Here is a 10,985-nt window from a genome sequence, read left to right as displayed (position 1 = left end):
CAAACACTAGTTTAACTAAAAAAAAAAAAAAAAAAAAAAAAAAAAAAAAAAAAAAAAAAAAAAAAAAAAAAAAAAAAAAAAAAAAAAAAAAAGAAGGAAAAGGAAATAAAGGAAAACAATACTGCAAAAGTTCCCGAAATATGAGGAAAAGAGGCAACAACAGCCTGGCGGGCAGGCAATTCAGCTGATCTGTTGGCTCCAAGGAGAAAAGTCAGTGATGGGGCACCCCTTGGGGCAAAGTATTTGACTAGGACGTTTGTAATGGATTAAGTAAAATGCTACAGGTTCCCAAGTGGCTGCAGCGGGCAGAGGGCCATGAGACCATGCCGCAGGTTCCCCAAGCAGGGGCACGCAGCGGGTCCCAAGAGCAGCCAGTCCCAGGCAGGGCCGGCAGTTCCCCAAGTGTCTGCAGTGGGCCACGAGGGGCAATGAGTCAGGAGATCACGCCACAGGTCTCCGAAGGCAGCTGGTCCCAGGCAGGCAGACAGACACCACTATGCAGAGTGAGGTTGGATATTTAGTTACTGGGTTATGGAAAGGAAGAGGAGAAGGGAGAAGAGCAGAGAGAGGGAGAGAGAGAGAGAGAGGGGGGGGGAAGGGAAGAAGTGGAGAGAGACAGAAGCTGCCTCTTCCAGAGGGAGACAGAAAAGGTAAGGACTCAGGCTGGAAGCTGAAGATCAGTTTGCCACGGCGAATGGGGGGGGGGGGGTGACTTGTCTCTTAAAGGAACAGAACAGACCATTACATTCCCTTCTCTTTTTTATAATAAAAAGGCGGAAGTTTAGGCACAACAGGATAAAGATATTGGGGCAGTGGATTCTCAAGACTGCTTCCTGCTTATTTGTGGGTGTCGTCTTGGTGGAGAGAACCTTAGAAATCTGGGTGCTGGTCACATCCTGACATAGCTGGTCTGTTTGTTCCTGTCCAGTGTTTGTGGTATGGAAATGTCTGGTGTCTCTTACACCTGTTTAAGGTATTGGCAGAACAGAGGATAAAGTTAAGTTTAGGAAAAAAAAAATTAGGGCCAGGGAATTGAGGGGATGTATCTGACCTGTTTAAGGTGGATTCTTCAATTCAGCTCCCTGGAACTCACAATAATTTTTTGGGTTTGTAAAAACAGAAATTTTAGACATATACATTATATAAACAGTAGCATATTTATGTCAGAATAACTGTGACAGATATTTTTGCACAATGAAAAGTATTTTTAAGACTAGGAAGGCAGCCTGTATTTGTCCTCACACCTTTATAACTTGCAGGTCTTGTATTTGTATTTTACTGAAATTTGTTTGATGAGATTGTCCTTTTAAACTGACAAAACCTCTCAGCTGTCAAACTGCATCAGAGATCTTTGAGAAGGATGAAATTTTACTTGAGTTATTGATTAAAAAACAACAGAGAACTTACTTGGTTGGCACCTAGAGCCTCTCCTCAGGGTCCTCCATGGTCGCTGAAGGCATAGTTGTCTTTTGCTGTTTAGCACAGGGCCTGCCAAGCTCCAGAAGATCCTGTGGGCTAAGAAATCTGTAGGAAGATAAGCCTAGGTTGACCTGAGCAGCTAGGCTATCGATTCCAGAGATTCTCTCCACATCTGGAGAAATTCAGTTTAGATAAAAGGCAGTTTTTTCCCAGTGGTCAGCACTTGGCAGTTGAAGCAAATTGTGGATGGTGTTGTTTTGTGCCCATTTGTCTTCTGTCTCCTTTGGAGGAAGTAGAGTGTTGCTGCTAGGAGTCAACCTGTCTCTTTTTGTTATGGAAAGTTTTTAATAATTAAATTTAAGTTACATGTATGAACACACAAACACACACACGAGTGAGCAGGAATTAGGTGAAGTGGATGCTCTTGGTGGGCCCTACCAAAGGCATGCCACTGCGCAAAACACACATGCAACAGAGTCAGCAAGAGGAATTTAGAGACAAAAACGTAAGTAAACGGGGGGGGGGGGGGGGGGGGACCAGGCAGGGTATACCTCAGTAAAGATGGAGGGACTTGGTCACCTGACCTGACTCTCAGTTAAGATGGCAGCGAAGTCACATGACCTCACTTGAGATGGTGGTAAGGTCACCTGTCCTCAGTCAAAATGGCAGCAGTCATATGTTGTATGGAAAAGCCACTCAGTTAAGATGGCAGTGAAGTCACCTGACCATTATAACATTAACAGCCAACTGTGAAAAGGATGAGGCAGGGAGTAACCTTGCTGTGCTGGTTCCTTCAGCTGCCCATGCCTTCAAGTAAGGCAGAGTTGCTTCCTTACAGCCCTGGGAGTTTCCAGAAGTCTCCTGTGGCTCTCATTGAACTAAATTCAAGGCAACTGAATTTATATACCTATCTTAGAAGTCAAGCTAACATATTAAATGTTTCCATATAATACAATGTATATGCATGGTCTGGAGAACATTTTATACAATATTTTAGGTTACTCACATTTTGACTGCAAGGTATTATGAGAGCAGGTGTGGAATTTTCCAGCTATGGCATCATGTCAGTTCTGGCAGGGCTGGAGGGAGGGCTCAGTGGTTAAGAACTCTTGTTCTCACAAAGGACCCAGGCTCTATTCCCCATTTATTCACAAACATCCATAACTCCAGTTCCAGAGAAATCAATTCACTCTTCTGATCCCCATAGGGCACCAGGCATGCACATGGTACACATGCATACATACATACATGCAGGCAAAATAGTCACACACAGAAAATAAAATATATAAATAAATAAATTCAGATTTGGGGCTGACTAGTTTTATGTCAACTTGACAGAAGTTAGAGTTAATTGGGAAGATAGACTCTCGATTGAGAAAGACTCCATACTCCCCATCAATGTTTGGAATTAGTTGATATTAGAATCAGATTGATAGCCCTCAAACAATGCTGGCAATGCTGAGAGAAGATCATAACTGTAGATCTACAGTCACTTGGACTTCTAACAACTCATCTGTGAGGTACAGTAACCCACCCAGTTACTTGTACAACTGGGCATGTAAAAGGCTCCCCTAATGAGCAGGCCAAATGCAGATTAGAATGCATGCATTCCAGGGATGAATTTGCTTCAAAATAAAATAAGATAACCCCTAAGAAGCTAAATGACCACACTTAACAAATGCAAACAAACATACCAAGCAGAAACTTCTACGAGTTTCCTCTGAAAGAAGGCTCAGATCACTCACTGTGGGAGAAGCCCGGCTGTGAGACTCTAAGCAGAGGCCCTGATAGTGACTGCAGCCTCCTCTGGCATCCAGGCTGTGTGAGCCTCTTAGGATACAGAGCCCAAGTCCAGCTAGGCTCACACACGAGTGAAGTGGTTGGTCAGACAAGTCAGGTCATTGAAGGGAGACACCTACATGAAGAGTCCAAGAATAAGAAAATAAAAATGCAGATTCCAGAAATAGGAACGTAGAAATAAAGAAATATAAAGTTGTAAGCCTAGGAGAATGAGAACAGATTGTCAGCAGCTTTCTCAGCAGCTTGAGGATTAACTATTAACAGTGGGTTACTTCACTTTACAACCCATAGCTCTATTTACAAGGCCAAAGCATCTTTCTGCAAACTGAGAGCTAGCCTACGGATATGAGCTGAGTCAACTTTTAGACATAGATATATGACCTCTGGGTTATGCATTATCCCTGCTATGTGAAACTGGCAGCATCAAAGGAGAGCACACAAGGCTTCAGCAAACAACACCTGGAAGTACCAGGGAAGACAACAGATTAAGTGCAAACACTAGTTTAACTAAAAAAAAAAAAAAAAAATCTCTGTTAATGGAGATTGTAAAGTAAGCAATCTGTATGTTGCAGAAGGAGTGGGCTGCCCAGCTATCTTACACCCGAAATAACCATACAGAAACTGTATTCATTTAAACACTGCCTGGCCCTTTAGCTCTAACTTCTTATTGGCTAATTCTTACATCTTAATTTAACCCATTTCTATTAAATCTGTGTATCACCACGTGACTGTGGCTTACCGGCAAGATTCTAACCAGCATTCGTCTCAGGCAGGAGACCCATGGCATCTGCCACTCTGCCCTTCTTCCCAGCATTCAGTTCTGTCTACTCCACCTACCTATGTTCTGTTCTATTAACTAGGCCAAGGCAATTTCTTTATTCAACCAATGAAAGCAACACATAAACAGAAGGACCTCCTACACCATCTGTATCTGAATTTTACCTTGAGATTGTAAAAATTCCTTTGTTCAGACCTAATGCTTGGTGCCCCTACTATAAAAAAAGGTGGGTCCAGAAACCAGCTTTTTGCCACAGCCTTAAAATCCATCTCTGGCTGTGGTCTCAGCTAGCTGATAAGCTGTTTGTGCCCCATAGAGATTTTTTTTTTAATTTTTTTTATTGTTTCCTGGATTCTGGTTTCTGAAATAAAGTTTGCTTCTGGTTTAGTAGCTTTTGATGGTCTGTCCCCATCTTTGCATGACCCCCCTGGACCCAACACTACACAGCTGAAAATAAGACACAATTCCTAGGTCCTCAGGATTAAAACCTGAAATACAATTTATATACTGGATTGCAATTAAAAAAAAAGAAATTTAAAAAGTCGTTTGCTAGATGTGGTGACACTGGCCACTCAGTAGACATTTGTGGTAATTCCAGCATATAGTAGGCATTCTCAGGGAGATTCAAAGTTCAAGGGCAATGCAGTTTGGACTACATAGTCTACAGTGAGACCCTATCTAAAAGGCATGCCTAAGTAAACAAACAAATAAATCAATATACGACTGCACATCATCAACTATTAAATTTCAACATAGTTCTGCCACATCTAATGACTGGCTCTTTGTTTTCTTTCTTTTCCAGCTTACTGGTGCATCTACGTTCAAGCCAATGGCATTTGGTTGGGTTATTTATGTATTTATTTATTGGTTGGTGATATTATTTGTTCAGTATTAGGCCAAAGTAGCCCAAGGAAAACTAATTTTGTTAAAACACCCCCTTCTCCATTAATGGAATGGCAATGCAACTTATATCTTTGGACTATATTTCTACTGGAGAAAGTAGTATATGTAGGATAAGCTATGAGTCGTGTAAGACCACAGAGCTACAACTCCAAAAAATAAAAATGTGAAGAATAGAAATAGTAATAAAAATTAATGTTGATTCTTACAGTAAAGCTGTTTTAGAGAAGACTTAGCTTTTATTTTTAATTATGTGTGTCTGTGTTTAGATATGTGCACATACATGTGGGTGCCTACAGAGGTCACAGAAGACATAGGATCCCCTGGAGCTCTAGTTACAGGTGGTTTTGAACTGCCTGCTGTGGGTGCTGGGAACTGAACCCAGGTCCTCTGGAAGAGCAGTATGCACTCTTAACCACTGAGCCATCTCTCCATCCCCACACCATGGCTTTTTAATGTGTCCATTTCTTGGAAAATAAACCCAAATCCCAAGAAAACTGAGAGTCAAGGACTACACAATGCCAATGTCTAGTCTCTAAAGCAGTAAGTATGCAAATCTGGAGGATGCTGCAGGTCCAGATGCTGGCAAACATTATAACCCTTTGCAACCCAGAAGAATGGTCAAAGGCAAAGCAGAAAGCTAGAAATTAGCAAGAAAGGAATGCCCTGGGGACAGTCATTAGGGAAATGGCTCCTCACTGACTATGTTGCCTTCTAGACAACCTACTGGAAACAGCCCCAAAGCACCACTGTTGGTTAGTAAGATGTCATCATTTGGCTCCACGTGGGAGACAAGGTGCTAAACTTCATAGCAGCAGATGGGGACAGATGGTGCTTACATAAAACCTCATACCAACACTGCTATCAAGGCAAAAAAAAATTGAAAAATGGTTTGACTAGAACATCTTTAGTAAGAAGTCTCATCTTTTCCATATTCAATTCTGAGGAAGGAAGATAATAGTGCCAATGAAATATCTGAATTTTTATGGTCTCATACTTCTTCCTTCCATGAGAGTCATCTCTTTACAGCCAGCAATCTTGAACTCATTTTCTACTAAGGGTTTCCATTTTAAATAGCAATGCTGTCTTTCAAAATGATTCATAAAGGTATACACCAATTAAAAACAGAAACAACAGTCAAGATGATTGTATGTGCGTGTATGCACACATACACACATATGACAACACTCAAGAAATATTCACTTATAAGATGCTCTTCAGCCTAAACACTGTGACTCTATGATTCTGCGATCTAGCAGTAAGTAGCTACAGTTCAGGATGCTGAAGATTCGCCCACTTCACACTGACTCTACTTCTTGGCCATTGTGCTATTTATATCTGTTTTAGTCATTATTTTATTGTTATGAAGAGACACCAGGATCACGTCAACTTTTTTTTAAACATTTATTTTTTTATGCATGCAGTGTTCTGCCTGTATATATGCCTATACACCAGATCTCATTATAGATGGTTATGAATCACCACGTGGTTACTGGGACTTGAACTGAGGACCTCTTGAAGAGCAGCCAGTGCTCTTAACCTCTGAGCCTTCTCTCCAGCCTGACCACATCAATTCTTATAAAAGGAAGCATTTAATTGGGGGATTCTTCACAGTTTTACAGGGCTAATTTATTATCATCATAGTGGGGAGCAAACAGGCATGGTGTTGGGCCAGTAACTGAGAACTTTACATCCTGATCCTTAGTCAACAAGCAGAGAGACAGACACTGGGTCTGAAAACCCATCCACGGAGACACACCTCCTCCAACACGGACACTTCTCCTCCAACAAGGACACCTCCACCAACACAGACACTCCTCCTTCAACAAAGACACACCTCCTCTAAGGGATATGGAAACAATTGGTTCCTGGAGCCCACTGACCTTCAAGCCCAGCCTAAGCAAGTGCTGGGTCCCCCAGTAAGAGATCCTGTCTCAAAAATCAAGGTGTACAGCTCCTGAGGAGCGAGGCTGGAGGCTGACCTCTGACCTCTGGCTTCCATATGCAGCCACCCCCACCACAAACACACAGAACAGCAGGGCTAATTAATTTAGCTGCATAATTATGAGCTAGCAGAGATTCCACAATTATCAATAAAATCCCTAACTCGGATTTAATTGTGCCTCATAAAAGCTCAGATACAAAAAGAGATAATGGGTACCTTTGATTTCCAAAGCAAGCACCAGGGATGAAAAAGGGCAGTTGAGCAATATAAAACTCACTGCTGTAAAAGGGGTAGGAGCAGATCTCTGTGTCCTGATAAGAAAAGCCTCCAAGATACAGTGTGCTCATTTTGGTGTAAGAAAATGGGAAAATAAGCTGGTGGTAGTGGCACTTGCCTTTAATCCCAGCACTTGGGAGGCAGAGGCAGGCGGATCTCTGTGAGTTCGAGGCCAGCCTGGTCTACAGAGCTAGTTCCAGGACAGGCTCCAAAGCCACAGAGAAACCCTGGGGGAGGGGGGTGGCGATGAGAAAACGATATGTATTTAATATGTATTTCTAGTGTGCACCAGTGTGTTTCTATAAAGGCATGCTGGAAGGTCATATAGAAGAAACTGATGAAGGTGTGACCTAGGACAGAGTGTGGCGCTGTATGGACAGGTGAGGGAAGAAGTCACCCCAGGACACACGCCTTCATACCTGCCTTGATTTGCAGGTGGTGTCTTACCTGTTGAAACTGCACTTTACATCTCACTGAAAGTCAACGGGCTTTCCTCAAAGAGCCCCCGGGAATTCACAGGTAAACTGAGAAGCCAGGGACATTGACCCAGAAAACTCAAGAGTGCCTGACAAAGGCTCAGAAACGGTTTGCTCATATCAAAGCCAAGGGTTGAAATCAAAGGGTGCGTGCGTGTGTGTGTGTGTGTGTGTGTGTGTGTGTGTGAACACACGCGCGTGCGCGATTTTGAAAGTAAGAGGACGAGAGAGAGAACTACAAAATAGGACATAGGACGCTGCAGGAGCCAATGGGGTAAATGGCAAGGAGTCTACAGAGCACAGGCCAGGGGTCCTCCTCATGAGGTCGTCCATCTGGCGCCCTGTCTTCAGACAGACTCAAACATCTCTTCATAATCGCAAAGCAAAATCTATGAATGAATTGATGACATTAAAATCTGAGCAGTTTGGAATTATTCAGAATTATCACTCCAAAAACTGCAATGGGGGGAGGGGGGCTGGAGAGATGGCTCAGCCACTAAAGGCTAGGCTCACAACCGAAATTAAACTCCAATTTACCAGAAAGCCATAGACATTAAAGTGCCATTAAAGCAGACAGAGGATTTCCAACGCAGGCTGGTTAACAAGACTAGCTGTAATTGATTAGCTCTGAGTTTGATTGAGAGACCCTGAGCTCTGAATTTGATTGAGAGACCCTGGTCTCTGTGAATAAGGAGAGATGATTCTGAAACCAACTGCTGGCTTCCACAATGAACTCACGCCCACTTGCATGTGCACCCACACATGTTAGCCACATATGTAAACACGCATACGCATGGAAAAAGAAAAATTATTTTTAAGTATTAGCATGTACACAGATATACTAAATGCATTTCATTCTTTTATTTTTTTTTACACTTTTTTTTTGTTTGTTTGTTTTTTTGAGACAGGGTTTCTTTGTGGCTTTGGAACCTGTCCTGGAACTAGCTCTTGTAGACCAGGCTGGCCTTGAACTCACAGAGATCCGCCTGCCTCTGCCTCCCAAGTGTGGTATTAAAGGTGTGCGCCACCACAACTAGATGGTCTAATTTTCATTTTTACATACATGGAGAAAGTTAATCTAAAGAGTTGCAAAAATCAGGCGGTAATGGCAAACGCCTTTAAATCCAGCACTCAGGAGGCAGAGGCAGGCAGATCTCTGTGAGTTCAAAGCCAGTCTGGTTCACAGAGTAAGCTCCAGGTTAGCCAGGATTGCACAGAGAAACCCTGTCTCAATAAAACAAAACAAAAAGTTTGACTAAAACTTTAGTTTTCGCATTTGTAACAGATATTTCATATTTGTAATAAACATGTCATAAAAGCTGGGGTGTTGGCTCAGCAGTTAAGAGCAAGTACTGTTTTTCTAGAGGACCTGTGTTTGATTCCCAGCACCCAAATCAGAAGGCCGAGGGCCCCCACTCACAATTACATGTAATTCCAGTCCCAGTGGGACCCAACTCCTCTGGCCAGTATGGGTACCTGCTCTCATGTGTATCTGTACACTCACGCACATGAGAACACGCTCATGTGCACACACAAAATAATATGTGGCTGGAGAGATGACTCAGAGGTTAAGAGCACTGGCTGCCCTACCAGAGGTCCTGAGTTCAATTCCGAAGTCCCAGCAACCACATGGTGGCTCACAACCATCTAGAATGAGATCTGGTGCCTTCTTCTGGCCACAGGCATACATGCAGGTAGAGCACTGTATACATAATACATAAATCTTAAAAACAATAACAATAAATCTTTAAAAATAAGAAATCCCTATTATGGTATTACTAGGGAGTCTGCGTGTTTAAGTGAGAACAGGACTTGCAGGATGACCAAGTGCAGGTCAAGGAAAGAGAATACAAAGGGACATTCTGGAAAGGGCTTGTGGACTAGCGTCAGACACCAAACAGCAGGGAGTCTCCTGCAGTTCTCGGTTTGGTCCCCATCCTCAGATCACCTGGGAAGGTGAGGGAGGCCCAGGCAGCCTGCAAGGACAGGCCTGTCCTTTCAGAGAAGGACTGGATGCGTGGGTCCTGGTCACTGTTTGATGTCTATGTTCCCCGGTCTTCAGTTTTTCTTTCTTTCCTCCCCCTCCCCCATCCCAGAGAAAATATCCTGGACTCTTTTGAGAACTAAGAACTAAACAATTGTTCCTGTGACCGTCAATCCCCAGTGTGCACATTTTGTAATGGGCTTGGGCATGCATGCATGGGGTTTGTTAAATTTCTCTTCTATGGTTAAGACTCTAACAGCCCATTGTCCCATGCATCTAGAGATAGAGCGAGCAAACAGCGATCAGTAAGGTCAGGCCAGCTCTGCCTTGGCTATGCAGAATACTTAAATAGCTTTGCAAGTCTTCTCTTGTAGCTAAATGCTGCCAAATTGCTTTTAGCTAGCTCCATCTAGAGGTGAGAAAAGTAATTGCCCGTGTATAGAGGGAGCAGGAATTAGATCCCTGTCAAGCAAACAGGGAAAGGGCCACAGACAGATAAAACCAGCAAACTTTCGGATCTTCTCCATCACTCCCGTGACGGGAAGGAAGCATCGGCCTAGCGGCTTGACACAGGCTTTTTCTCTCACCAGTGGGGTTCCACCCTACGCTCTCGGGGACAAATCCACGCTGGTCAGATAAGCTGAAAGTCAGACCTGGGTATATAAGCAGTGGAACTTTCTTTGTCTAAATAAATAGACCAGTTCATAGTTAGGGGAAAAGGACCCAACCCTGGCCAACAAAAATCACTTACACCTGGAGTCCTCCAGGGGCAAAGGGACTTGTTCTCAAACACCGGACAACTGGCTGAGGTACCTATTCAACATCCCATAGCAGACCCGATCACCAGGTTCTCCCAGCACCCCTCAGTGGCTGCCTGTTACAGAGTATGGCTGGCACACCCCTAAACTTCTCCAGCCCAGAGGCTGGCCTGCCCTTCCCCCAGCTGCCCTTCTCCGTGGAACCCATCCATTTTGGTTACCCATCCTTTTGTCTTGTGTCTACCTTGTACTCTTCTGGCTCTCCCTTCTCTTCTTCCTCTTCCCCTTCCCCTCTCCTCACGCGGCCTGGTTCACTCTGGACTCTCCCAGATGTCCCCGCCTCTGGCTATGCTCTCCCTTTTGTCTACAGTAAACTTCCTCCTCCCCTGTACCTAGGAACAGACAGGTCCTTTGTTCATTCAGGTGCCTGTCATTGTTCCTGCTGTATCTGAGATATTTCCTGCTGTTTCTTGCTGTGTCTATGATATTTCCTGCTGTTTCTTGCTGTGTCTATGATATTTCCTGCTGTTTCTTGCTATATCTGAGATATTTCCCACTGCTTCCTACTATGTCTGAGCTATTTATATCCTGTTGCTTCCTGTTGTGTCTGAGATATTTCCTGCTACATCTGAGCTATTTCCTGCTGCTT

At 43.5% G+C, this 10,985-nt stretch overlaps 1 long non-coding RNA gene across 1 annotated transcript; it reads right to left on the bottom strand.

Annotated features, from left to right (window-relative positions):
- Window positions 1-628: 628 nt before the first annotated feature.
- Window positions 629-10,673, bottom strand: LOC126508513 (uncharacterized). Its single transcript, XR_007593858.1, has 3 exons — window positions 10,581-10,673; window positions 2,426-3,334; window positions 629-1,524 (listed from the first exon to the last, which is right to left on the bottom strand). It is a non-coding gene; the product is annotated as an uncharacterized lncRNA (long non-coding RNA).
- Between the last annotated feature and the right edge of the window lie 312 nt (window positions 10,674-10,985).

The sequence above is a fragment of the Alexandromys fortis genome, unplaced genomic scaffold (genome assembly GCF_014885135.2).
Source record: "Alexandromys fortis isolate MF-2015 unplaced genomic scaffold, M_Fortis_MF-2015_v1.1 scaffold_79, whole genome shotgun sequence".
Taxonomy (NCBI): Eukaryota; Metazoa; Chordata; class Mammalia; order Rodentia; family Cricetidae; genus Alexandromys; species Alexandromys fortis.
This window is presented reverse-complemented; position numbering and strand designations above follow the sequence as displayed.